Consider the following 27,603-nt stretch of genomic DNA (forward strand, 5'->3'; position numbering starts at 1 on the left):
GCACAGATGGAACTCAGGATGAAGAGAGGCAGCCCAGTCCATTTTGAAGAGCCCTCTGCAAGCTTGCGCTGACCATAATCACTTTTCCCCATTGTTCTAATTCCACCTCCTTGGGCCATAGGAAACAAGTAGAATCTTTGCATAATCCTTGCTTCAAATGAGAACTGCTCCTGTGTGTGAAGGTGGCTCCCACCTTATGAAGACTAATAACTTTTTTTTAGTGGATCCCTCCTATTTATACATTTCTAATTCTGTGTGCAGACACAATTCCCATCAAGGCTGTGCAGCTATAGGCAAATAAGTTTCTAGAAAGGGCCCACCCAGTTCTTGTTTTCTTTTTTACTCTGAAATGAAGAAGTTTTACTTTTCTAATTACAGGTCATCAAGTGAAGTGTATGTATATATACATGTGTTTGTATATACTACATATATTCATGTATACGGTGGCAGATATTAGAGGACAGGGAATGATGATGACTGTGGGGAACTAGAAATTAAAGATGTTAATGTTAAGAATTGAGGGTTCTGGTTTATTGTTTGCTTAGCTTTGGTTTTTGGCTTTAAAGCTATGCCAGCCATGCAAAGCCAATCTGGAGGCTACATATAAACAAGGTTGTGACTTTTGGTTTGAGTGAGCCTACGGCCCTTGCTAGTCCTAAAATCTTGTCTTGCTTTTAAACCATCCCATTGAAAGGAGATAGAGCAAGATGGCGGAAGAGTAGGGTCTCCAAATCACCTGTCTCCACCAAACTACCTAGAAAACCTTCAAATTATCCTGAAAATCTATGAATTCGGCCTGAGATTTAAAGAGAGACCAGCTGGAACGCTACAGTGAGAAGAGTTCGCGCTTCTATCAAGGTAGGAAGACGGGGAAAAAGAAATAAAGAAACAAAAGGCCTCCAAGGGGGAGGGGCCCGCGAGGAGCCGGGCTGAGGCCGGGGCGAGTGTCCCCAGGACAGGAGAGCCCCGTCCCGGAGGAGCAGGAGCTGCACCGACCTTCCCGGGGGAAAGGGGCTCGCAGGGAGTTGGAGCAGGACCCAGGAGGGCGGGGAGGCCCTCGGGCTCCCGGGGACAGTAACAGCAACTGCGCGCCCAGGAGAGTGCGCCGAGCTCCCTAAGGGCTGCAGCGCGGGCGGCGGGACCCGGCGGGACCCGGAGCAGCTCGGAGGGGCTCGGGCGGCGGCTCCGCGGAGGGGGCTGCGCGGCCCCGGGAGCAGCTCGGCCGGGCTCGGGCAGAGGAAGAGGCTCCGTGCGGAGGGGGCTGCGCGGTTCCAGGAGCAGCTCGGAGGGGCTCGGGCGGCAGCTCCGCGGAGGGGGCTGCGCGGCCCGGGAGCGCGAATCCAACAGCGCAGGCCCCGGAGCACAGGGCGCCGGGACACAGCCCAGGATCCGGCCTCCCCCGGGACAGGCAGAGGCCGGGAGGGCCCAGGACAGCAAGGACGCTCCTGCCCCAGCTGAGCAGATCAGCGGCCCCGCCCCGGAGCCTCCAGGCCCTGCAGACGGAGAACTCTGTAGTTCCTGCCGGAGCTGAATCCAGATTTCCAGAGCTGCCCCGCCACTGGGGCTGTTCCTCCTGCGGCCTCACGGGGTAAACAACCCCCACCGAGCCCTGCACCAGGCAGGGGCACAGCAGCTCCCCCAACTGCTAACACCTGAAAATCAGCACAACAGGCCCCTCCCCCAGAACACCAGCTAGACGGACAACTTCCAGGAGAAGCCAAGGGACTTAAAGTACACAGAATCAGAAGATACTCCCCGGTGGTTCTTTTTTTGTTTGTTTTTGTTTTTGTTTTTGTTTTGTTTTGCTTTTTGATTTGTTTCCTTCCCCCACCCCCTTTTTTTCTCCTTTCTTTTTCTTTCTCTTTTTCTTCTTTTTTTTTTTTTCGTTTTTTTTTTCTTTTTCTTCCCTTTTTTTTTCTCTTTCTCTTTTCTTTCCTTCTTTCTCTCCTCTCTTTTTCTCTTTTTCCCAATACAACTTGCTTTTGGCCACTCTGCACTGAGCAAAATGACTAGAAGGAAAACCTCACCTCAAAAGAAAGAATCAGAAACAGTCCTCTCTCCCACAGAGTTACAAAATCTGGATTACAATTCAATGTCAGAAAGCCAATTCAGAAGCACTATTATACAGCTACTGGTGGCTCTAGAAAAAAGTATAAAGGACTCAAGAGACTTCATGACTGCAGAATTTAGAGCTAATCAGGCAGAAATTAAAAATCAATTGAATGAGATGCAATCCAAACTAGAAGTCCTAACGACGAGGGTTAACGAGGTGGAAGAACGAGTGAGTGACCTAGAAGACAAGTTGATAGCAAAGAGGGAAACTGAGGAAAAAAGAGACAAACAATTAAAAGACCATGAAGATAGATTAAGGGAAATAAACGACAGCCTGAGGAAGAAAAACCTACGTTTAATTGGGGTTCCCGAGGGCGCCGAAAGGGACAGAGGGCCAGAATATGTATTTGAACAAATTCTAGCTGAAAACTTTCCTAATCTGAGAAGGGAAACAGGCATTCAGATCCAGGAAATAGAGAGATCCCCCCCTAAAATCAATAAAAACCGTTCAACACCTCGACATTTAATTGTGAAGCTTGCAAATTCCAAAGATAAAGAGAAGATCCTTAAAGCAGCAAGAGACAAGAAATCCCTGACTTTTATGGGGAGGAGTATTAGGGTAACAGCAGACCTCTCCACAGAGACCTGGCAGGCCAGAAAGGGCTGGCAGGATATATTCAGGGTCCTAAATGAGAAGAACATGCAACCAAGAATACTTTATCCAGCAAGGCTCTCATTCAAAATGGAAGGAGAGATAAAGAGCTTCCAAGACAGGCAGCAACTAAAAGAATATGTGACCTCCAAACCAGCTCTGCAAGAAATTTTAAGGGGGCCTCTTAAAATTCCCCTTTAAGAAGAAGTTCAGTGGAACAGTCCACAAAAACAAAGACTGAATAGATATCATGATGACACTAAACTCATATCTCTCAATAGTAACTCTGAATGTGAACGGGCTTAATGACCCCATCAAAAGGCGCAGGGTTTCAGACTGGATAAAAAAGCAGGACCCATCTATTTGCTGTCTACAAGAGACTCATTTTAGACAGAAGGACACCTACAGCCTGAAAATAAAAGGTTGGAGAACCATTTACCATTCGAATGGTCCTCAAAAGAAAGCAGGGGTAGCCATCCTTATATCAGATAAACTAAAATTTACCCCAAAGACTGTAGTGAGAGATGAAGAGGGACACTATATCATACTTAAAGGATCTATTCAACAAGAGGACTTAACAATCCTCAATATATATGCTCCGAATGTGGGAGCTGCCAAATATATAAATCAATTATTAACCAAAGTGAAGAAATACTTAGAAAATAATACACTTATACTTGGTGACTTCAATCTAGCTCTTTCTATACTCGATAGGTCTTCTAAGCAAAACATCTCCAAAGAAACGAGAGCTTTAAATGATACACTGGACCAGATGGATTTCACAGATATCTACAGAACTTTACATCCAAACTCAACTGAATACACATTCTTCTCAAGCGCACATGGAACTTTCTCCAGAATAGACCACATATTGGGTCACAAATCGGGTCTGAACCGATACCAAAAGATTGGGATTGTCCCCTGCATATTCTCGGACCATAATGCCTTGAAATTAGAACTAAAGCACAACAAGAAGTTTGGAAGGACCTCAAACACATGGAGGTTAAGGACCATCCTGCTAAAAGATAAAAGGGTCAACCAGGAAATTAAGGAAGAATTAAAAAGATTCATGGAAACTAATGAGAATGAAGATACAACCGTTCAAAATCTTTGGGATGCAGCAAAAGCAGTCCTAAGGGGGAAATACATCGCAATACAAGCATCCATTCAAAAACTGGAAAGAACTCAAATACAAAAGCTAACCTTACACATAAAGGAGCTAGAGAAAAAACAGCAAATAGATCCTACACCCAAGAGAAGAAGGGAGTTAATAAAGATTCGAGCAGAACTCAACGAAATCGAGACCAGAAGCACTGTGGAACAGATCAACAGAACCAGGAGTTGGTTCTTTGAAAGAATTAATAAGATAGATAAACCATTAGCCAGCCTTATTAAAAAGAAGAGAGAGAAGACTCAAATTAATAAAATCATGAATGAGAAAGGAGAGATCACTACCAACACCAAGGAAATACAAACGATTTTAAAAACATATTATGAACAGCTATACGCCAATAAATTAGGCAATCTAGAAGAAATGGATGCATTCCTGGAAAGCCACAAACTACCAAAACTGGAACAGGAAGAAATAGAAAACCTGAACAGGCCAATAACCAGGGAGGAAATTGAAGCAGTCATCAAAAACCTCCCAAGACACAAGAGTCCAGGGCCAGATGGCTTCCCAGGAGAATTTTATCAAACGTTTAAAGAAGAAATCATACCTATTCTCCTAAAGCTGTTTGGAAAGATAGAAAGAGATGGAGTACTTCCAAATTCGTTCTATGAAGCCAGCATCACCTTAATTCCAAAGCCAGACAAAGACCCCGCCAAAAAGGAGAATTACAGACCAATATCCCTGATGAACATGGATGCAAAAATTCTCAACAAGATACTGGCCAACAGGATCCAACAGTACATTAAGAAAATTATTCACCATGACCAAGTAGGATTTATCCCTGGGACACAAGGCTGGTTCAACACCCGTAAAACAATCAATGTGATTCATCATATCAGCAAGAGAAAAACCAAGAACCATATGATCCTCTCATTGGATGCAGAGAAAGCATTTGACAAAATACAGCATCCATTCCTGATCAAAACTCTTCAGAGTGTAGGGATAGAGGGAACATTCCTCGACATCTTAAAAGCCATCTATGAAAAGCCCACAGCAAATATCATTCTCAATGGGGAAGCACTGGGAGCCTTTCCCCTAAGATCAGGAACAAGACAGGGATGTCCACTCTCACCACTGCTATTCAACATAGTACTGGAAGTCCTAGCCTCAGCAATCAGACAACAAAAAGACATTAAAGGCATTCAAATTGGCAAAGAAGAAGTCAAACTCTCCCTCTTCGCCGATGACATGATACTCTACATAGAAAACCCAAAAGTCTCCACCCCAAGATTGCTAGAACTCATACAGCAATTCGGTAGCGTGGCAGGATACAAAATCAATGCCCAGAAGTCAGTGGCATTTCTATACACTAACAATGAGACTGAAGAAAGAGAAATTAAGGAGTCAATCCCATTTACAATTGCACCCAAAAGCATAAGATACCTAGGAATAAACCTCACCAAAGATGTAAAGGATCTATACCCTCAAAACTATAGAACACTTCTGAAAGAAATTGAGGAAGACACAAAGAGATGGAAAAATATTCCATGCTCATGGATTGGCAGAATTAATATTGTGAAAATGTCAATGTTACCCAGGGCAATATACACGTTTAATGCAATCCCTATCAAAATACCATGGACTTTCTTCAGAGAGCTAGAACAAATTATTTTAAGATTTGTGTGGAATCAGAAAAGACCCCGAATAGCCAGGGGAATTTTAAAAAAGAAAACCATATCTGGGGGCATCACAATGCCAGATTTCAGGTTGTACTACAAAGCTGTGGTCATCAAGACAGTGTGGTACTGGCACAAAAACAGACACATAGATCAGTGGAACAGAATAGAGAATCCAGAAGTGGACCCTGAACTTTATGGTCAACTAATATTCGATAAAGGAGGAAAGACTATCCATTGGAAGAAAGACAGTCTCTTCAATAAATGGTGCTGGGAAAATTGGACATCCACATGCAGAAGAATGAAACTAGACCACTCTCTTTCACCATACACAAAGATAAACTCAAAATGGATGAAAGATCTAAATGTGAGACAAGATTCCATCAAAATCCTAGAGAAGAACACAGGCAACACCCTTTTTGAACTCGGCCATAGTAACTTCTTGCAAGATACATCCATGAAGGCAAAAGAAACAAAAGCAAAAATGAACTATTGGGACTTCATCAAGATAAGAAGCTTTTGCACAGCAAAGGATACAGTCAACAAAACTCAAAGACAACCTACAGAATGGGAGAAGATATTTGCAAATGACATATCAGATAAAGGGCTAGTTTCCAAGATCTATAAAGAACTTATTAAACTCAACACCAAAGAAACAAATAATCCAATCATGAAATGGGCAAAAGACATGAACAGAAATCTCACAGAGGAAGACATAGACATGGCCAACATGCATATGAGAAAATGCTCCGCATCACTTGCCATCAGGGAAATACAAATCAAAACCACAATGAGATACCACCTCACACCAGTGAGAATGGGGAAAATTAACAAGGCAGGAAACAACAAATGTTGGAGAGGATGCGGAGAAAAGGGAACCCTCTTACACTGTTGGTGGGAATGTGAACTGGTGCAGCCACTCTGGAAAACTGTGTGGAGGTTCCTCAAACAGTTAAAAATATACCTGCCCTACGACCCAGCAATTGCACTGTTGGGGATTTACCCCAAAGATACAAATGCAATGAAACGCCGGGACACCTGCACCCCGATGTTTCTAGCAGCAATGGCCACGATAGCCAAACTGTGGAAGGAGCCTCGGTGTCCAACGAAAGATGAATGGATAAAGAAGATGTGATTTATGTATACAATGGAATATTACTCAGCTATTAGAAATGACAAATACCCACCATTTGCTTCAACGTGGATGGAACTGGAGGGTATTATGCTGAGTGAAGTAAGTCAGTCGGAGAAGGACAAACATTATATGTTCTCATTCATTTGGGGAATATAAATAATAGTGAAAGGGAAAATAAGGGAAGGGAGAAGAAATGTGTGGGAAATATCAGAAAGGGAGACAGAACGTAAAGACTGCTAACTCTGGGAAACGAACTAGGGGTGGTGGAAGGGGAGAAGGGCGGGGGGTGGGAGTGAATGGGTGACGGGCACTGGGTGTTATTCTGTATGTTAGTAAATTGAACACCAATAAAAAAAATGAAAAAAAAAATAAATAAACCATCCCATTTTACAAAGTAGACTCTAACTAGACCTTGCTTTTGAACCAAATGGAACTTTGTGCTGGCTATCCTCCTTTTGCCCCTCCAAATCATCTCTCGATCCCTTTCCACCTGAGAATCTCACTGCTAAGGACTGCATCAAGCTGGGCACCTTGACTCCTGGTATCTAGTTGGGACTGGCCATTGAGAGGCACAGCATGAAACAGCAGGCAGAAGGAAAGAAAGGTCACTATACCCCAGTTCTTTCCTTATTGGTCTGCCAGTTGCAGAGGCTGAGTCCCTGTACTGAAGGCTATAGCCCCTGCCTACCAGTATTCCTCTACAGCTATTGGTCTCAGAGCATTCAGGTAGCCATCCCTTGACCCCTTCCCATTCAGATCAAAGAACAGAAATGCTTTCCCTTTGGTTTGGATATTTCACTATCCCTTTTCGTTTCTTCTTAACTCTTCCCACACCGGTAAAAACTCCCTTTGCTAAAGCCTCCTCAGATCACCCTTTTGACTATACTATGTACCCTGCCAGGACTGTGACTAATTCGCTATTAATACTGTTCTTAATGCACTTCCGGGGGGGGGAGGGGAGCCCATATTAAACAGCCCATATATCTTAGTGTTTAAAACCTAATGTACAAAAAAAAAAAAAAAACCTAATTTACAGGATGTAGTATCAACTAGATGTTCACTATGAGCTCTGTCCTTTCAGCATCCCCTGTCTTGGTTTCCAGGAATAGTTGAGGAACAGCTTCTTTCTTGATCCAATGCATGCAGAAGTACCAGTCATAGAACTTGCCTGGGGGCACCTGGGTGGCTCAGTGGCTGGGGGTCTACCTTTGGTTCAGGTCATGATCCCAGGGTTCTGGGATCGCGTCCCACATCCAGGCTCCCCTGAAGGGAGCCTGCTTCTCCCTCTGCCTATGTCTCTGCCTCTCTCTGTGTTTCTCATGAATCAATAAATAAAATCTTAAAAAAAAAAAAAAAACCTTGTCTGAGTCCTAGAATGAGCATGTGACTCAAGCTCTCAGGATTTTTTGAAATGGAACTAAGGGAAGAGGGCCCCTTCCTTTTGGGTGGGGATGCTAGGAACTGGGCGTGCCCAGGAATTGCAGTGACCATGTTTTAGCCTCAAGTAGAACATTGGGCTATGATAGAAGCCAAGTGAGGTTGAATCATAGGCATTAGAGAGTCTACATGGAGCAGGGGTGGTTAGTGTTTGGAGACCTTTCCTTCATTCTGAAAGCCTAGACACATACCAACCTTCCTGCAGTTTGCTTTTTTGTTTACATTCCTTTTTTTTTTTTTTTGCTTACATTCCTTTGAGTATAGGTTCTTTCTGGATTCATGTATCCCTCATAGAGATGGAGTTCAGGATTGGTCTGACTCCAACTGATCAGGCATGTGACCTCTTAGAGAAGATTTCAGCTCTACATGGTAAAATGTCTGCTGGATCCTTGCTTTTGTGTGGTGCTTTGAAGTTTATCAAATTTTTTTTTACCTATTATTTTATCTTTACAACAGTCCTGGCTGACAAACAAGGCAGGGAGGGTTATCTCCTATTAACTGAAATGAGTCCTAGGGCTCAAAGAGGCAAAGGTCCCACTTTCAGCTTTGTTCTTTAACTTGGTGGGAGCATGTGGAGACACTCCTTAGAGAGGCTCAGTGACTGTGTTCATATAATTTGTTTCTGGATAGACCTTGGCTTATATCTATACCTTTATTTTGCCACTGTCTTCTTTATGTTTGAAGATAATTCTTTATGTTTGAAGATAATTCTTTACGTTCTTTACCTTAGGATACACAATTTGTTCTATTTCCACCTCCATCTTGAACTCTGGCATTCAGTGTTCCACTGTCCTCTGTGATGTACTATATATCTTGAGGCTTGGGGCTGGTTTTCTCCTCCTGATTTAATCTCTCTTGTGTCACTTCATCTATCTCTCTCTAAACAGGCCCAGTGACATTGCTTGTCAGGAACTGAAATCCAGGCCAGAAGGTCAGGTAGCTGAGGTGAATCAAGAACCTCAGTTAAACTGACTTCACCCAGTTCTTTCCATGTTATTTCTAGTGAGTGCAAATCAAGGCTATACCAAAAATCAGAGAAAGACTCTTTATTCAGAAATTGGTACATTTAGATTTTTCCCAAAATGGTGCCCTTTTGTAGACATGCCCTCCAACTGACGACTCTGAGGGTGGAATGGATTTTCTAGTCTCACTTTCAGTCACGATGTACAATCTCTTAAAAGTGTGGAAGTTGGAACAATACACTATGCTCTTTATAAATGAGACAAAGAACTGAAATAGAGGATACAGCCCAAATTAGCACCAGAGCAACTCCCACTGATGAGGAAATTATCCGACTGCAAATTACATACTGTGCTACTCCACAAGCTCCACTGAAGTTTAAGGTATTGCATTAATCAAAATGAAACAGAAAAAAAAAAAAAGCTAAAAAAACAAACGCATCAAGGTGAAGGGGAAAGAATATGAATCAGTATTTGCAATGCGCCTCCTATGCATCAATCTATATCAATCATATAAATACCATTCAAAAATGGACAAGATCTGGTAGAAAATGAAATGTCAGGAAGTGAAGGCACTTGGCTACTATCTAATTCAAGATTACAAGATAGGATAGTTTGGCTTCAGAATTGCACCCTCCGAGGGCAAGATAGACTTTCTACTACTCAGTTGAGTAGTATTGATTAGAAAAATCATCTCTTGTGTCAAAGGAAGGTAATATATGAGATCTACTTACTACAGATAAAATGTAGTAAGATGAGAGAACATTTATAGATCACCAAGCATTTCTGTCAGGGCCTCAGGAATGACACGCTCATTCCTGTCTGGTGACACGCTCAAATGAGAATAGCTGAAGGAGGAACTAATTATAAAGGTCTAGGGAAGGGAAGAGAACCCTAAAAGATGGGGCAGTTGCCCAGAATTGGTAATATTGGAGGCTAATACTCCCAGCAGCAAAGTAAGAGGTGACAGAGGGCCATTGCCAGAACTCTAAATTTATAGAAGGAATTCTGTAGTACAGCCCCCTTGAAAGGATTAATGACATCTGGGACACAATCAAAGGTGACCTTCCAGGGACAGAATCAAAACAAACAAACAAAACCTTGACCTCGCCCTCTTCCCTTCCCTCTTCACCCAGAAGCCTTAGGGCATGAGAGCCCCCCTCCCCATGCATTTCACACAGGTCAGTCTCCCAGGGCAGGAAATGAGAGTGTAAAGGGTCAAGAGGGGACTTAGTTGAGGGAATATATCCAGTACATCAAGAATTTCAGAAGAACAAATAGGATAAGAAAGATATTGCAGCTTATTTATTTTCTTGCAACTTAAGAATGAAGTATTCCTCATTTAGATGAAGTTTGACCAAAATAGATAAGAGGCACTTGTACCACTCTAGGTTGGCTACTCCTTTTGCTAATGATATAATAATGAGAATATCATATGCAAATGAAATGACTATTTTAATAAGAAGTGAAGCAACATGTCTAGTTAACCATATCTCAGAGGTGGGCCTGGAAAGAGTTTGGGAAGTATTAGCACAGTGAATGTGGAGAAGAGCTTGATTATTCAAAAGATTATAATCACAGTACTCCCTCCCCAAAATTGTGGGTGCACTAGACACTAGTTTCTTTGCAAACCTGATCACAGTCAATGTTAATCAAAGTAAATGTGATCCATGAAGGAAGAAATGAAGTCTAAGAGTTAGTGGGGACTAAATCCCATAGTATTGTTGGATGATTTTGGGTAGAGGACTATGTGACTTGAGTTGCATTTTAGTAGGATGTCCCAGGAAAATGTGTGGAGAAGAGACTGCATGGGGACATGGGTGAATACAGAGAGAACAGCTAAGAAGTTGTTACAGTAATCCAGGCAAAGAAGATGGCAGTAGCAGTAGATAATAAGTGGCCATGGCCAGATTCCAAATACTTTAAGTAATGCCAATGAGATTAGCTGAATGACTAGATATTAGGTATGAGAGAAGAAGAGAGGTCAAGACTCAAGGTTTTCAGCCTAAGCACAGGAAAGAGAAGGTTGCCATTTATTAAGACAGAGAAGACTGTAGGTAAAACAGTATTTTCCTTGAGATGAGGGTAGAAATCAGGTTTTATTTTGAATATATTGACCTTGAGATGTGTATTAGACATCCAAGAAGGAATGCTAAGCAAGTTACTGGATATACAGGTCTGGAGCTCAATATAGATGTTTAGGTAGGTGATATACATTTGGGTATTGTCAGCACAGAGAGAGTATTTAAAACCATGAAACAGGATGAAGCTACCAAAGGAGTGAATCGAGACAGCAAAGCAGAATCTGGAGCATGCCAGAGTTTAGAATTTGAAAAAATGAAGAAGAACCAGTAAAGGAAAACCAAGGAGTGGTTGACAGGGAAGACAGAAAGACATATAATGACAATGCTACATGGGCAGAAACCAGAGTGGAAGGAAAGTAGGTGAGTCAATGTTTCCAAATACAAGTAAGAATTAGAACTTTGGATTTTTATACCTCATAGTATATGAAACAAGATTTCTAAGGAGTTTGTTTGAAAACTTGTTCATAATTGTATCTGGCTGTGTAAAGTATATTAGATACAAAGTAAAAAAAAATACTTGGTTGTGATAATTGCTATGAGTTGGAATTCTTGTTCCAATGTGATGTGACTTAAAAATCATCTAGTTGTCAAGCTCTGGATAAATTGGTAGAAAGGGCATTCATTCATTCATTCATTCATTCATTCAACAAGTAATGATTTATATGTCAGACACTGATATAAAAGCGGGGGACACAGTTGTGGACAAAGCAATGATCAATTCCAGCCCCAAAGAGCTTTCTTTTTCTAGCAATCCACGTGCAGGGTTAGAATAGTGAATAGGAGGCAAATCTCAGCAACCTCACTTAACAGATTGAGCAAATCACCTTATTCTCTTTCTCTTCTGCTGCCTCACCCAGAAAAAAGGATTCAGAAGAGGCATTAGTTTGCTAGGTTTATCATAACAAAGTATCACCAAGTCGGTAGCTTAAATAACAAAAATGTATTGTTTTATAGTTCTTGAAATTAGAAGTCTGAAATTAGGGTGTTGGAAGTGTTGGTTCCTTCTGAGCACTGTGAGGGAAAGGGTCTGTTCCAGACCTCTCTCCTTGCCTGGCAGATGATAATTTTTCCCTGGGTCTCTCCCAATTTTTCCCTGTGTTTCTGTATATTCAAATATTTCCCTTTTTTAAAAAAGGATTTTATTTATTTATTTGAGAGAAAGAGAGAGAGAAAGCAGGGAAGAGGGGCAGAGAGCCCAATGTGGAGTCCCATCCCATGACCTGAGTTGAAGGCATCATGACCTGAGTTGAAGGCAGATGCTTAACTGACTGAGACACCCAGGTGCCCTCAAATATTCCCTTTTATAAGGACATGGGTCATGTTGAATTAGGACCCTCCTTAATGACTTCATTTTAATTCAATTACCCTGTAAAGACACTACCTCCAAATAAAGTCACATCCTGAATTACTGATGCTTAGGACTTCAACATATTATTTTGGAGGAGAAGAGAAACAACTCAACTTATAACAGTATACCTACCCCCTTTGCCAGTTCTTTGGATGGCACAGTGGTTAGTGCTCACACTCTAGGCCAACCTGTCCACATCAGATTGGTCTTTGAGTGCTAAGGCTGCTTCTTCCTGACTTTTGTTACCTTACTTAACCTATTTGAGCTCCCACTTCATTGAAAACTGGGACCTACCTCATAGGCATTGTGAAGGTCAAATTAGCAAAATATGGATCTGGCATGTGCTAAGCATTCAATAAATGGCAGCTATTATTACTATATGTATTATAAATGACGGTAGACTAAGTTTATGTGTAAAAAGAAAAAAGGGAGGTAGAGGACTTTATAAAAAATAGTGTACTACAAAACCCAATATTTTTATTTCTAAATGGTTTTATGTCTTTTAGGGCATTTTTCACATGCTCCTAATAACCCACTTGGATGGATATTATTATTCCCATTTTACAGATGAGAACATTGAAGTCCAGAAATGGCTATAAAAAGGTAAGCAAGGGATTAGAGTATTTACAGTTCTCTCAGAAATCCCAGATACAGTGCTCTTTTCCTTTTTTTCCCCCTTTGTCATCCTATAGCTCTTAAGCCCACACGCTGAGCAAGTCACAATGTAAACTATCCAGACAAGAAGCTGTCCAAAGGAATTCAGAGCATCTTTGCGCTCCTTGCTGAATAATTAAAATCCTCAACACACTCAGGCTTGGATTGGTTTCCTAAACGCCTTCACGCTTTGGAAGCTGGGGAGTTTGGCTCCTCGGGGACCTTTATGTTCCTTTTCAAACCCAAAGCAATGGACTTGAAAATCTAAATCCAAAAAGCTAACAAAGACCTTATTAATTGTGGCTTCTTTATAAACAGGTTTTTTTTTTCCCCACTCTTTTCCCCCCTCGCTCTAGGCAACCCTTGCATAAAAATATCCATTCGCCAACTGTTCACCAACTGTTCTTCCTCTCGCTGGCATACCTTGTGCCGCATTCTAAGATGCCAAAGCGCGTCTTTGCTGCAGCCCTCCACGCTGCCTGCCGGGCTTGCTGCCATAGGGTCCTGCTACAGGGGGGAGCATGTGGGAGAAGGGGAGGGGTGATGTCTCTGGCAGAGGAAGCCTGGGCCATGTGGCGATTAAGGCTAAGGTGGAAAGTCAGAACCCATGCCTTAGACTTTGCAGTCAGGAATAACCTAGGTTTGGATCTCCTCTCTGCTGTGTTCTTGCTGTGTGTTATCACTCAAATTATGTTACTCTCTGAGCCCAGCTTGGCTCTCCTGTAAAAGGCAGATAATAACTGTTTCTAAGAATTGTCATGATGATCAAATAAACTCGTGCATGTGATGGCCTTGATATGGTGCTTGGCATGTTACACAAGCTCCACAAATGTAAATTTCCTTTATCCTAAGAAACTCGTGGTCCAGGAATAGGGAGAAGCAAACTCACAAAAAGGGAAATCCACACAAGTGTTCAACATGAAGAAATACAATACTATAAAAGATAGCACAGGTAAATATCTGATGACTTACTGAGAAAGAGGAAATGGCTGCAAGTTCTAGATTTCAGAGGAGATTTTTGGAAGCTGAACAGAGACCTGTTATGCTCTTTTTCTAGCCCAGCCCCTTCACTTAATATCCAGGTAAATTGAGGCAAATAATTCCTTAATTAATTCCACAAACATTCACAGGTACTGACATGGGTTAGGGCTAAGCCATGGAAACACAGATGAATGGTCTCTTCGCTTGACCTTCTGGAACTCACAGGGAAGCTGGCTCACAGAGGAACCTGTTTGCAGGCTCCCTGCAAACACATAGCAGCAGGTCAGAGAGACAGAATCACATGGGTGCTAATGGAACAGTCCCGCAGGAGGGGGACAGACTAGGGAAATATTAGCTCTGCTATACCTAACATTATGGCCTTGGCAAGTGGCTTAACTTTTCTCAGCCTTGTTTTCCTCCTTGGAAAAATGAATAGAATAACAGTTACTTCCTCGGGTTGCTGTGATGATTAAATGGCAAAATGCTTGTGAAGGCATAGAGCATAGAAGGTACATAAGAGTTCAGTAAAGGCTAGCTGGTATAATTTAAGGTAAAGATGTATATACATATCCTTAAATTTCAAAATTATGATAATATGTACATGTATATATATAGTATATGTGTATATATAATGTGTGTGCATATGTATATTAGATATGTATATAATTGTTATGCATGTGTGTACACACACACACACACACACACATAGTTCTAAAAAAATACTGTTGAAAACCCTTGATCTTTGAAGTTTTTAATGTCTCCCTTTTTTCAAAGTATCAGTTGGGTTCAGCTTTTTCCCTGTGACATATCAGATTTCCTATGATCAACTCACCCACCCCCAACAGTAACTCTGGCCAACTGAATCCCCCACACTCCCATCATGATGAATATTTTCAAGGGTCACTTCCTGAAACTTTTTCAAATCTGCAAGTTTGAAAGGTTTATATGATAGCAAGCATGTCATAAGTTCATAAAGTTTTCAAAAAACAAAAACTGGCACTAAACTCAAATTCTTTCCTCAAAAGGCCAATAGATGGGCAAGATATGTTCTTCACTTAAAACTAAGTTTATAGGATAAGGGAAGCAATTGGGCTTAAATTGAAGCTTAGACAGTGAGGAAGGAACTCAGTCTGTCACAGCTGTCCTAAAGTCTGGCTCAACAACATGGTAGTTAAAAGAATGGATTCAGAAATTAAGTGATCTCAATTTGAATCCTGGCTATGCCTCTGCTTAGCTGGATGACCTTGAGCAAGTAATTTAACTTCACCCAGTCTCCTTCTACCCATCTTATCTCTAAACAGGATCTTTATAGTGCCTGCCTTACAGTTTTGCCACAAATATTGAATGTGACAGCACATGGACACTGATTATCACTGTAACTTCCCGGTATATAATGATTTCTCAAAAAGTATTAATCATTGTTGATATTACTCCTTTTATTTTTCAATGGGTATGAATGTATGTTTAATCAGAAATTTTTATTCAGAATGATTTTGTTTCACTGGGGCCATTTCTTTCAGTAAGCTTCATCAACTAGGCAATAGACATTCCCCTTTCTATTATCATCTCATCATTCAAAGAAGAATTTCTAAAATATTCTTAAACTCTCCATTGACATGGTTTAATTCAATAGCCACTTTAGTGCCTTTACTACCTTACTCATTACCAAAATGTTTGCTCAGTCTCACATCTGTCTCCCAGTATTTTCACAAACACTACCAATGAGGTTTGGCCTTTCACATAAGTTTTTGCCTTACTAGAGAAAATATAAGTGATACCATTAAGAATCTCAACAGTTCACTTTTATTGATTTTCCTCCAATTTTGTTCTTCATTTTCTTACCTCTGTAAGTTTATATACCTTTATATATGCTGCATGCCTCTTCCTTAGGTTCGCCTTTTCCCTCATCCTCTTTACCTGGCTTTTTCTTCCAAATCCTTCAAGATTAAGCTCATAAATGGCTGTATCTACTCATTCAACCAAAAATATTATGGGATCATGAACTTTGTTCCAGGTATTGTGCTATGTGCTGGAGATATAAGGTAAGCAAAACAAATGTGGGTCCTACCTTAACAGGACTTAGGGTCTAGAAGCTAGACAGACATTGATGCAATTATCATACACACAAATGACTTGAAACCATGACATATGCCATGAAAGAAATTCCCAGGATGCCATGAGAATATATAACAGATGATCTAGTCATTTATGAGGGGTCGAGGAAAGCATCTCAGAGGAAGTGACATCAGGCTGGTCTAGGAATCCTCCTCTATAGTTTGAATAATATATATATTTTTTAATTTTTATTTATTTATGATAGTCACAGAGAGAGAGACAGAGAGACAGGCAGAGACATAGGCAGAGGGAGAAGCAGGCTCCATGCACCGGGAGCCCGACGTGGGATTCGATCCCGGGTCTCCAGGATCGCGCCCTGGGCCAAAGGCAGGCGCCAAACCTCTGCGCCACCCAGGGATCCCTATAATTTGATATCAACTTCAGCCTGTAGATATTGTTGCATTTACCATGGTATATCATTATTCTCTCTCTACTTGTTTCTCTATCCTACTAACCTGTGAACTTCTTGAAGGCCTAGTGAAGCATCTTATTCCCAGGACATGCCATGAGCCTGGCACTTTTTAGGGGATCAAGAATTAATAATTAAACGATACTGTTTTGTAGTTGCTGAAAGAAGATGCATCTTTAAAGACTCCTTGAGCTTTAATATTTTTCTCTCAATCTGGCCCAGAAACAGTCCTGAAAATTCTAAACACCCTGCTCAACGCCCATGCTGCTGCCCACTTCCCCTTTCCCCCTTAATCATCCCATGGGAAGAGGTGCTGTAACTCCAAATTAGCCCCAGGGCAGCTCTCATCTGCTCTGCCGCCAAACTCATATCGCATTACACTTAATACATGTGTATAATGAATGCTGCACGCATTTGGCAGTGCTTCTGTGCACCATGTCATTATAAGCTGTATTGACAGCAAACAAGTCACATATTCTCCCTGCGAACACTACAGGAAAAAAGAACATATAATTTTGTTGTTGTTTGTACATTTTTTTCCCAAGTCACATTGGACACCATTTGCCTTTCATTAGAAACACCATGCTGACAGTAAAATCACATATCCCCAACACACAAAGAGGAGGATAACAAGCTGTTTGGGCCCCCTGTGAAGGGAAGGAGCAGTGGTGTGGCCTTTGGGGAGGGGCTAGGGTAACAGAAGAGGGTGTTTCTAGAGTAGCTCAGAGCCCCTAAGAAGGGAGTTGATGCTCTCTTGCCCTGCAGAGTCTGTCTGTGTCACATGCCCTGGAGTTTTACCCTCCTCAAGTCTTGCCTCATTTGTTCACTTATCCATCCATCCATGCATCCATCCATACACCCATCCACACATTCATCCATCCATCTGTTCAGCAATGTATCTTGAATTGCTACATATTCTTTCTGGAATTAAGTTAGGGAGAAGTTTATTTATTTTTTATTTTATTTTTTTAGGGAGAAGTTTAGAATGCTAAAATATATTGAGCTCTTACAATAGGCATTTGCTACATATTTAATTTTTACAGAAACCCTACGAGATCATTATTACTGACGTTTACAGAGATTTAATAACTTATCTCCGAAAGTTAAAGTGATTTGCTCAAACTTACCAAGAAAATAAGATCAGGATTTGAACCTAGGCCTATCTCATTACAGAAAGTAAATAAATGAAGAAGTTTGCTGAGTGTGTATAGTGTGAAGCACTGCCCATATTTCCAGGATAGAATTGATATGGTAATCATTCACACCCCAACTCCTCCCCCACCCAACAAGCTCCTTTATTTATTCATTTAATGCAGACTCAATGGCTTCTCTGTGCATAACTCTGTGAATTTCCTGAGAATAGGGTTGACGTCTTAGTTATTTTTCTAGTTCTGGGCTATAGCAGAATGCCTGGAACAGAACAAAAATCTATTGGGGAGAAAGAAACAAAAGGAGAAGAGATAGAGGCAGGAAGTTCAGTGTCTAGTAGAAGATAGGCATGTAAGCCATGAACTGAGATCAAATAAGACTAAATAAAGGTATATGTTATTTGCTGGAGAAACAATATCTAATAGGTGGTTAATGGTAACTAGAGGAATAAAAAATTGTGATATTAGAGGTCATGTTAAAGCAAGAGTGAGAATGTGGTACTATTATTAAATGTATAATTGAGGCATAGTAGGAAACAAGGCTAGAAAAACAGTTTGGAGCCAGATCATGAAGAGTCTTGGGTCTCTTTCTATTTTATTCACTAGGGGTTGGAAAGGTTTATCTCATATAAGTTGCCTTTCACATGAACTTGTAAACTTTTCTTCTAGAAAAGAATGAAGAAAAGCAACAGCATTGGGTGAATTGAATAATTCAGTCATCAAGAATATGGCCTTAGAAGCCAGGCAGTCCTGACTTCAAATTTTGCTCCAGCTCCTAATAAGTGTATCACTTTGAGCAAGCTAATTATATTCTTTAACCTCTTGGCTCCTCATATACAAAAGCAAGATGATAGAACCCACCTCATGGGAAGTGAGGATACATGAAATAAATAGGAGAATATTCTTAGTTTTTGGCATATGTTAAGCTTTTGATAATAATGCTGTTGATTATTACTTCTAGTTATATTATTCTTAGTCTGTAGGCTCAGGTACAAGCTGGAGATACTCACAGAGAGAACATAGTCTCTAGTTTGGAAGTGCATCATCTCTCCATTCAATACCATTTACTGAGAACCTACAAATCATCTCCAGTAGCATTCTATTAACTGGTAAAGCACAAAGAAGAAAGGAAAAAGGAACAGTGTTGTCCTTAGCTTAAAATTTTCTCACTATGGTCTGTTTTAATGAGTTATTTTAAGGAGGCAGCAAAAACTTAAATTTGGCTGCAAGTTTTCGCAGCTATTTCATTTGGGTGGAGTCACTATTCTGACCTCTTGAATCTGGATAGATGTTAAAACTTATTTTGATCATTAGCATATGGGAGAACTGACTTTTTTGTGAGTTCTGGAGACTGGGTCTTAAAAGGAGGAATGTTATCCTATTGCCATGATGTAAGCAAACTTGTGTGGACTACTGGAGGATGAGAAACCACATGGATTAGAAATGAGGCACTTTAGCCAACACATAGCCCCAAATATTAGACCTGTGAGCAAAAACTTTTCCGCTAAGTCAACCCCCCAGATGAATGCAGCTGTATGAATGAGCCCAGAGAAACCAGCAGAGGAACTGCCCAGCCAACCCATAAAACCACGAGAAACATTGTCATTATTTAGGCCTCCATTATATTTTGGGATAATTTGTTACACAGTAATATTTAATTCAATAGAAGCCTTCACTGGAATGGCAAGGAGGTCTTTTAATCATTTAAAATTTTGGTTAAACTTTTTGTGCATGGGCACCCCTCTATTTTTTTCCGGGAATCTTGTATATTCCTTTAATCTACTTTTTAAGGGAGTATATACACCAAGAAAGTTAAGAACCACTGTTCTAGAGGCACCTGGGTGGCTTAGCGGTTGAGCATCTGCCTTCAGCTCAGGTTGTGATTCCAGGGTCCTGGGATACAGTCTTGCATCAGGCTCCCCACAGGAAGCCTGCTTCTCCCTCTGCCTATGTCTGTCTGTCTCTCTCTCTCATGAACAAATAAATAAAATCTTTAAAAAAAAAACAGAACTGCCATTCTATGTCTAGAGTATAAATATCAAGAGCTCTTAAAATTTTAGCTTTAGGGAGGGGTTTGTTGCACAACAAAAAGCAGTCAAATGCACTTGAGCTGCAATGCCACTGGAGCTGTCCTGGGTGCTGATTGCATTGTCTTGCCCATTTCTTGGTAATTTAGCACTTTTGTAGGTTTAGACCACCTTAAGCCTTTCCTTACAGGTAGTTACTTGGTCACACTACTAAATCACATTAAATTATGCCATTCTTTGTTAAACAACAAGGGACCCAGATGACCTGCAAATGCTCACCTGTTTGATCCTGTACATGTAGCATTGTATGTAGTTTTGTCCACTATTACGGCTGTGATTATTACTGTCATAATAGCTGGGAGTATTTAAACTTAAGTATACTTGAGTGAGATGCTATACCTAAGCAGATATGCTCCCCTCATTCCCATGAGGTTCCTGAAAGGTCTCCCAAGGTGTAGAGTTGGAAAATATCTGATTTGATTTAGAGAGCAGGTGGTCAAGCATATAGCTTCTGGATTAAACTAACTAGGTTATCTGCTGAATCATCTTAAAGAAATTTGTACATCATAAAAATAGTATCTACTTGACTGTTTTTTGAGGGATAAACTGGTTAAATAAAGTATATAAATAAGGTAATATATTCAAAGTACATAAAAGGAGACTTAGTCCACAGTAAGTGCTCAATATATGTTAGCTATTTTAATGAATATGGTTAATGATAATTATAATAACTGATTATAATGGTGGTAATAAAGACAAGCCTTTCTAGCTCTGATACTTACTAGCTGTGTGACCTTAACTTCTTAAAAGTTTTAGTGTTATATAAACTGGGGATACATGCTTGTTGTCGTAGTTAAATGAGAAAATGAAAGAGAAAATATGGTATAAAACATATAACAAATACACAATATAAATAATATTTTATTCTCTTCTGGGTCTCTCTTCTTTCCTAACATTCAGCAGATCCTGGAATATTACCGAAAAGTGTGTGTGTGTGTGTGTGTGTGTGTGTGTGAATCTGTAACAATAGAAAGTATAAATGTCCCTTAATAAAATGATAGTGCATTCATAGAAATCATTCTAGAGTATCTCCTGTGCCCTATCTGCAAGAGAGAACTCCCTCTCAGTCTACTGCTTGTTGCCTTGCTTTTTAAGCTGAAATAGATGAAAACAATAGCATCAATGGAGGTATACTTTTCTTCCATCCCTCTTTAATTAGCTGTGAACCACAGGGCTTTCCAAGTGTGAACAGAATCAGAGGAGGCAGGAGGAGCAAAACCTACTAGGTTTGAGCTCCTAGGCCAAAGTAGCATTTAACTGGAAACCATTCTGAGAATCTAGATAAAAGATGCTATAAGATCTTCACCCATTCTTTAAAAACAAACCTTGTCCATCAGCCATTGCCAACTGAAGTCTCAAAAACTGGCATGCACATTTTAAGGACAGGAAGAAGAAAGTATAAATTTTAGAATTGCAGTAGAACACAGATGCATGAGTCAGGAGGTCTTTGCTTTACACTGCCACAAACTATTGTGTGTGTGTGTGTGTGTGTGTGTGTGTGTGTGTCCTTTATATCTAATCTTCTGACTCTTAATTTTCCTATCTATAAAACAGGAGTTGGGTTTATCAAATGCCTTTCCTATGCAGAACCTCACAACAATGTTGTTAAAGAGGTATTTTTATGCCCAGAATTCAAATCAGGAAACTGAGACTTAGAAAGCTTAACTTCCTCAAAGATACACAGCCCGGAAACAATGGAACACAAGAATCCATGCATCTACGTCTTTCTGAATTCTTCCACAATCATAAGGCTTTTCATTTTTAAAACCCCTTCCAGGTCTATCAGTGTTGTGTCATCTATATATTGTAGAATTGTTGGATGATAAATAAGAACATGTAAGTTCTTAAACCTTTATTTGTCATTTTCATTTATCTGGAATAGTTGAGAAATAAACTTAATTACCTGGTTACCTAATCATCACACATATTATGTATTGATGTTCACTTTTCAAACAGCAAAACTTATTTAAGAATGCAGTATTTCTCAACCAGTGGGTACAAATCCCAGAAGAGTTGTGAAATTTTTACAAGGAGTTCAAGAATCTGTATATCAACCTAATATTGTTTATAAATTGAAAAAATAATATCTGAGCAACATATACATTAATATTTTAAAATATATGTGTGTTGATCCATAGATATTAATGTGTCCAGGTTTCTTCATGTAATATTTGTAACTACTTAACATGTGAGCTCATTTAAAAATGACACTGTGCTATTCATTGTAACGTAGTTACATGCTCTTTCATCTAATGAACACCAAAGCAGAGCTATTACCATGCATTGCAAAACTTCTCAATGTTAAAAAGGAGGCCTCTGCTTAAAATGTTAGAAGCTGCTTCTTCCCACATAAGATTACAAGGTACTTAAAATATATTGTCTCATTTGTTTCTTGCAATCAAATCAACAATCATTATAGAACATCTCTGAGAGCAAAGCTCTTTCTAGTTCCCTTTCTGTCCGGTTGGATCCTGGATAAATGGAGATTTAATGTCTTTCCATTTTAGATAAGTTCTGTGCTTTGGGAGTTGTAGTCAGTAAACCCTAAAAGTGCAACGAAAAATAGACCCCAACTGGAGGTGGGACGGTTTTACTTCAGAGTTAGTTGAAACATCATGGGCAGAGTATACCACAGCCACTCATGTTCCTTTCTCTCCTTCAGAAGTTTAGTTTAGACAGTGGGATTACCCATAAACCCATGCAACATGCAGAAAATTCCATGACACCTCTCTGATTTTCCCAGGGCTCTTTGCTGATGTGTTCTGAAGCTAGAGTCAAATTTAGAAACCAGAGCATGAGAAAAGGATATCTACTTGTCACATTTGGAGAGCACATTAGCTGAAATCAATAGACTACCCAGAAATATAGGGGAAAGCTTAGTGCTTACTAAGAAATAAAAACCTTTCAAATCCAAAGCCTATAGTCACTACTAAAGATTGAATGCTTGTGTCCCCCAAAATTTACATGGTGAAGCCTCATCCCCATTGTGATAGCATTTGGGGGTTAGGCCTTTGGGATGGGATTAAGCCATACGACACAGAGCCCTCATGAATAGGATTAGAATCCATATTAAAGATATCACAGAGACTTCCTCACCTCTTTGAATATATGAAAAGAACACAGCAAGGTAAACTTTCTAAGAACCAAGAAGTGGGTCCTCACCAGACACTAAATCTGCCAGTGCCTTGGTCTTGAACTTCCCAGCCTCCTGAAGTATCAGAAATAATTGTTTGTTGCTTAAACCACCCATTCTATGGTAATTTATTATAGCAGCCCAAATAGACTAAGGCAGTCAATCAGTTTCAAATCCAACCTCCCCAAATCGAACTGTCTAAAGTAAACATTTGCAACTCTTTATCATCAGGAACTTGGATATATTAAATATATGGCCCAATGGTCTTTATGGAAACTCACTATGCAATTTTCGAATTATCTGTGTCCTTGAGGTCTGAGGTCTGAGGTCTGTCAAAGAGATCCAGAGCCTTCCAAGAAACCCACAATTTTCTATGAGAGACAGGAAAAACTTCGGTGACTACATAGATTAAAAACTGATTCCCCATGGAGAAAAAAAAAAAAGTTATCTGAAAGCCTTCTGGGCTTCAGACCATACAGTTACTATTTATTGTATTATTTTCAGAACATTTTTGCCTCTATGATTCTGTTTGATCCTTATGATGGCAACCCAAGGAATTGGGTATTATACGATCACCCCTATTTACAGATGAAAAACAAAACAAAACAGAACAGACACACTGAGAGGTGACTTTGTTGAGAAACAAGCAAAGTGAGGCTTAATCTCCTGGCTCCCTTGCTTGTATTTTTCCTCTATTCTTTGCTCTCTGCCTTCAGTAATCTCTGATTCTCCCCTGGGTTGAATAAAATTTTTCTATTATTTACAAACTCTCTTTCCTGCACATTACCTATTCCTATGTATGAGTGCCTTAAGTTGAAACGGGCAGATTTCTTCTCTTGCTTTTGTTTAAGGTCAGTTGTTTACTCCTATTTTCTCAGATCTGACTTTTTTTTTAATTTATTTTTTATTGGTGTTCAATTTACTAACATACAGAATAACCCCCAGTGCCCGTCACCCATTCACTCCCACCCCCCGCCCTCCTCCCCTTCCACCACCCCTAGTTCGTTTCCCTGAGTTAGCAGTCTTTACGTTCTGTCTCCCTTTCTGATATTTCCCACACATTTCTTCCCCCTTCCCTTATATTCCCTTTCACTATTATTTATATTCCCCAAATGAATGAGAACATATAATGTTTGTCCTTCTCCGACTGGCTTACTTCACTCAGCATAATACCCTCCAGTTCCATCCACGTTGAAGCAAATGGTGGGTATTTGTCATTTCTAATAGCTGAGTAATATTCCATTGTATACATAAACCACATCTTCTTTATCCATTCATCTTTCGATGGACACCGAGGCTCCTTCCACAGTTTGGCTATCGTGGCCATTGCTGCTATAAACATCGGGGTGCAGGTGTCCCGGCGTTTCATTGCATTTGTATCTTTGGGGTAAATCCCCAACAGTGCAATTGCTGGGTCGTAGGGCAGGTCTATTTTTAACTGTTTGAGGAAGCTTTTGCACAGCAAAGGATACAGTCAACAAAACTCAGATCTGACTTTGATGGCTATTCATTGACAGACAACTGGTTTGTCTGGAGTTCAGGCAAACTATAAGGAAAATAGTCTACTGTGAAGAAAAGAGCATCTTTCTAGGAGTCAAGAGGCTTACATCCCAGCCCCAGTAATTTCACTTACCAGCTGAACGATATTGGGCAAGTTGTTAAAATTACTGAGTCTCAATGAATACATCTTTAAGACAAGAATGATATGGTCTCATCTGTATCACAGGGTAGTAGTGGGGGTTATTAAGCTGAAATAAGGTCATAGATATCAAAGTACTTTGATACATCTACTTTGTAGATGGCTACATTCTGTCAAAGGTATATCAAATCAAATGTTTCCAAGGGCCAAGTAGGTTGTAAAGGAGTGGAGCAGACAGGCTTAGTAGAACTGTGTGTGGTGGGACCCAAAACCATAGGAGAGTGAAAATTCCACCCAGACACTGTACTTTAGTTATGCAGCAATAATAATCTGCTAGCCAATCCAGACAAATTTGCTGATCAAATTTGACGTGTGAGATACCAATTTATAAATCCTATTTCCACTATAGTATCTCCTAAATTGTGGGCTATAATACCCCCAAGGGGGTTTAGTTATTTCAAAGCACCATGAATATATATATATATATATATATATATATATATATATATATATATACCAAACATTGCCTATTACGTGAGAGACAATGCTATGTACATCCAGAGCAGTATTTTTCAGTGTACATAGGTGCCTTTGGGATTAATCAATTAAAGTATACATTTATCCAAAAGCATATGCAAATTCATATTAACTTGTTGTTCGTGTATAGTTTCAATCAAGGACAGTAGGGACATACCGCCATTCTCATGGTAGTAGGAGGAAGGCACAGCACCTCCCCGTTTTTACCTTTCCAAAAGAGGAGGCTTTAGGATCTAGTGCTAACCTGGTTTTGCAGGGAAAACAAGAAAGACCTATGTTGTTTGCAAACACTTTTTCAGCAGTAAACAAGTAACTGGTATTGCTGGCGGAGCCTCTTGATACAGGGATGAAAGAGAGATGCACAGCATACAAAGAGGACCACACATTAACATATAGCTCTAGAAAGCCAGCTATACATGTGACTTGAATGCATACGGAAACACCTGCACACATGCACACATACACACACACACACACACACACACCACTGAGCTATATCTGTATGCTATATGATATTCACATAAATGACATATCGCATATCATACAGATATGACATACACAGATCTGTAGGATATGCTCTCCAATGTACACAGGTACTAATCCTTGGAACCTGTAAATGTTGCCTTTATTTGCCTTTAATATGTCTTTGCACATGGAATTAAGTAAGAATCTTGATATGGGTATATTATTCTGGTTATCCTCGTGGGCCCTACATGCAGCATATAAATCCTAAGAAGAGGGAGGCAGACAGATATTGAACACACATGCACACATACAGGCGGAGGTGATGTAAAGACAGAGCAGAGAGAGATCTGAAGATGCTGACCTTGAAGACTGGAGTAACACAGCCACAAGCCAAGGAATGCCGGCAGCCTCTAGAAGCTGGAGGAGACAAGGAGTGGATTCTCCCCAGAGCCGCCAGCAGGAGTATGAGCCTGCAGACACTGATTTCCACCCAGTGAAACTGATTTTGCACTTGTCCTCAAACATTGTCCAGAGAATAAATTTCTGTTGATTCTAGTCACAAATAAATTGCAGCAGCCATAAGAAACTAATACACTGTATCTATCTTAAATGTGTACTCTATGCATATACATGACACAGGCATATCAATTGAACATTAAGGACATAAAGCCCTAATACACAATAAATGCATTTCCCTGAAAACCTCCTTTATACATATCCTAGGCAATAGGATCAGCATCCATCTAGATGCTCAGAAACCTGGATGTCATCTTCAGTTTCTCTTTTCCCTCCAAGCCTGTGTAGTCCATTAAGAAGTCTTGCCAGATCTACCTCCAAAATAAACCCAATCCATTCACCACCTCTCCCCACCTCCCCTGCTACCCTCTTCCTCCACATCACCACCATTTCCTCCCCAGACTACTATATAGCCTCCAGTCTGTTACCATTCTTGCATCCCTACAACGGCTTCTCCAGACCGTACCCAGAGTGGTCTTTTAAAATCCTTAATAGGGTTTTCTATGTAGAGTATCATGTCATCGGCGAAGAGAGAGAGTTTGACTTCTTCTTTGCCAATTTGAATGCCTTTAATGTCTTTTTGTTGTCTGATTGCTGAGGCTAGGACTTCCAGTACTATGTTGAATAGCAGTGGTGAGAGTGGACATCCCTGTCTTGTTCCTGATCTTAGGGGAAAGGCTCCCAGTGCTTCCCCATTGAGAATGATATTTGCTGTGGGCTTTTCATAGATGGCTTTTAAGATGTCGAGGAATGTTCCCTCTATCCCTACACTCTGAAGAGTTTTAATCAGGAGCAGCCCGGGTGGCCCAGTGGTTTAGCGCCGCTTTTGGCCCAGGGTGTGATCCCGGAGATCCGGGATCGAGTCCCACATCGGGCTCCCTGCAAGGAGCCTGCTTCTCCCTCTGCCTGTGTCTCTGCCTCTCTGTGTGTGTGTCTATCACGACTAAATAAATAAAATATTAAAAAAATAAATAAAATCCTTAATAGGATCATTTCACTCTTGTACATTGAAACCTTTACAAAATGGTTTCTCAATTTCCCTCAAATCAATCTTCTTACCATTTCCTACAATATTCCACATGATCTGCCTTCCCTCCTTCTCCCTCTGACTTTACTTACTCCACCTTGTCTTCATTCTTCATGGTCCAGGCACATCAGCCCTCCTTCTGTTCATGAAACATGCCAAGCTCATTTCTCTCAGGACCATGCACTTGCAGATCCCACTGCTTCAAAGTCTCATCCCAGATGCTCATTTGACTGTGCCCTTTATGTCATTTAGATTTCAGCTCAAATATCACCTCCTCAAAGGGAACTTCCCTGACCAACTTAATCAGTACCTATTTCATTACCCTGCTTTATTTTCTTGATAACACTCGGTGTCATCTTCTGGGTACTCATTGATTAATTTGCCTCTTTTACTCTCCCTCAAATACAGGTACCACAAAGGCAGGGACTATGTTTAGAT

General features: G+C 40.4%; 1 protein-coding gene across 20 annotated transcripts in view; it reads right to left on the reverse strand.

The window, feature by feature from the left end:
- Positions 1-27,603, reverse strand: part of DAB1 (DAB adaptor protein 1) — a 1,169,270-nt gene that overhangs the window by 836,949 nt on the left and 304,718 nt on the right. The window contains exon 1 of one of the 20 annotated variants that reach the window (XM_072820415.1): positions 23,263-23,284. The exons of the other annotated variants lie outside the window; for them this stretch is intronic. The gene's annotated coding sequence lies outside the window, so the exon portion shown is untranslated. Of the gene's footprint in view, positions 1-23,262; positions 23,285-27,603 lie in introns of those variants that run through there. 20 annotated transcript variants of the gene reach the window in all.

The sequence above is a fragment of the Canis lupus genome, chromosome 3 (assembly GCF_048164855.1).
Source record: "Canis lupus baileyi chromosome 3, mCanLup2.hap1, whole genome shotgun sequence".
NCBI classification, from domain to species: Eukaryota; Metazoa; Chordata; class Mammalia; order Carnivora; family Canidae; genus Canis; species Canis lupus.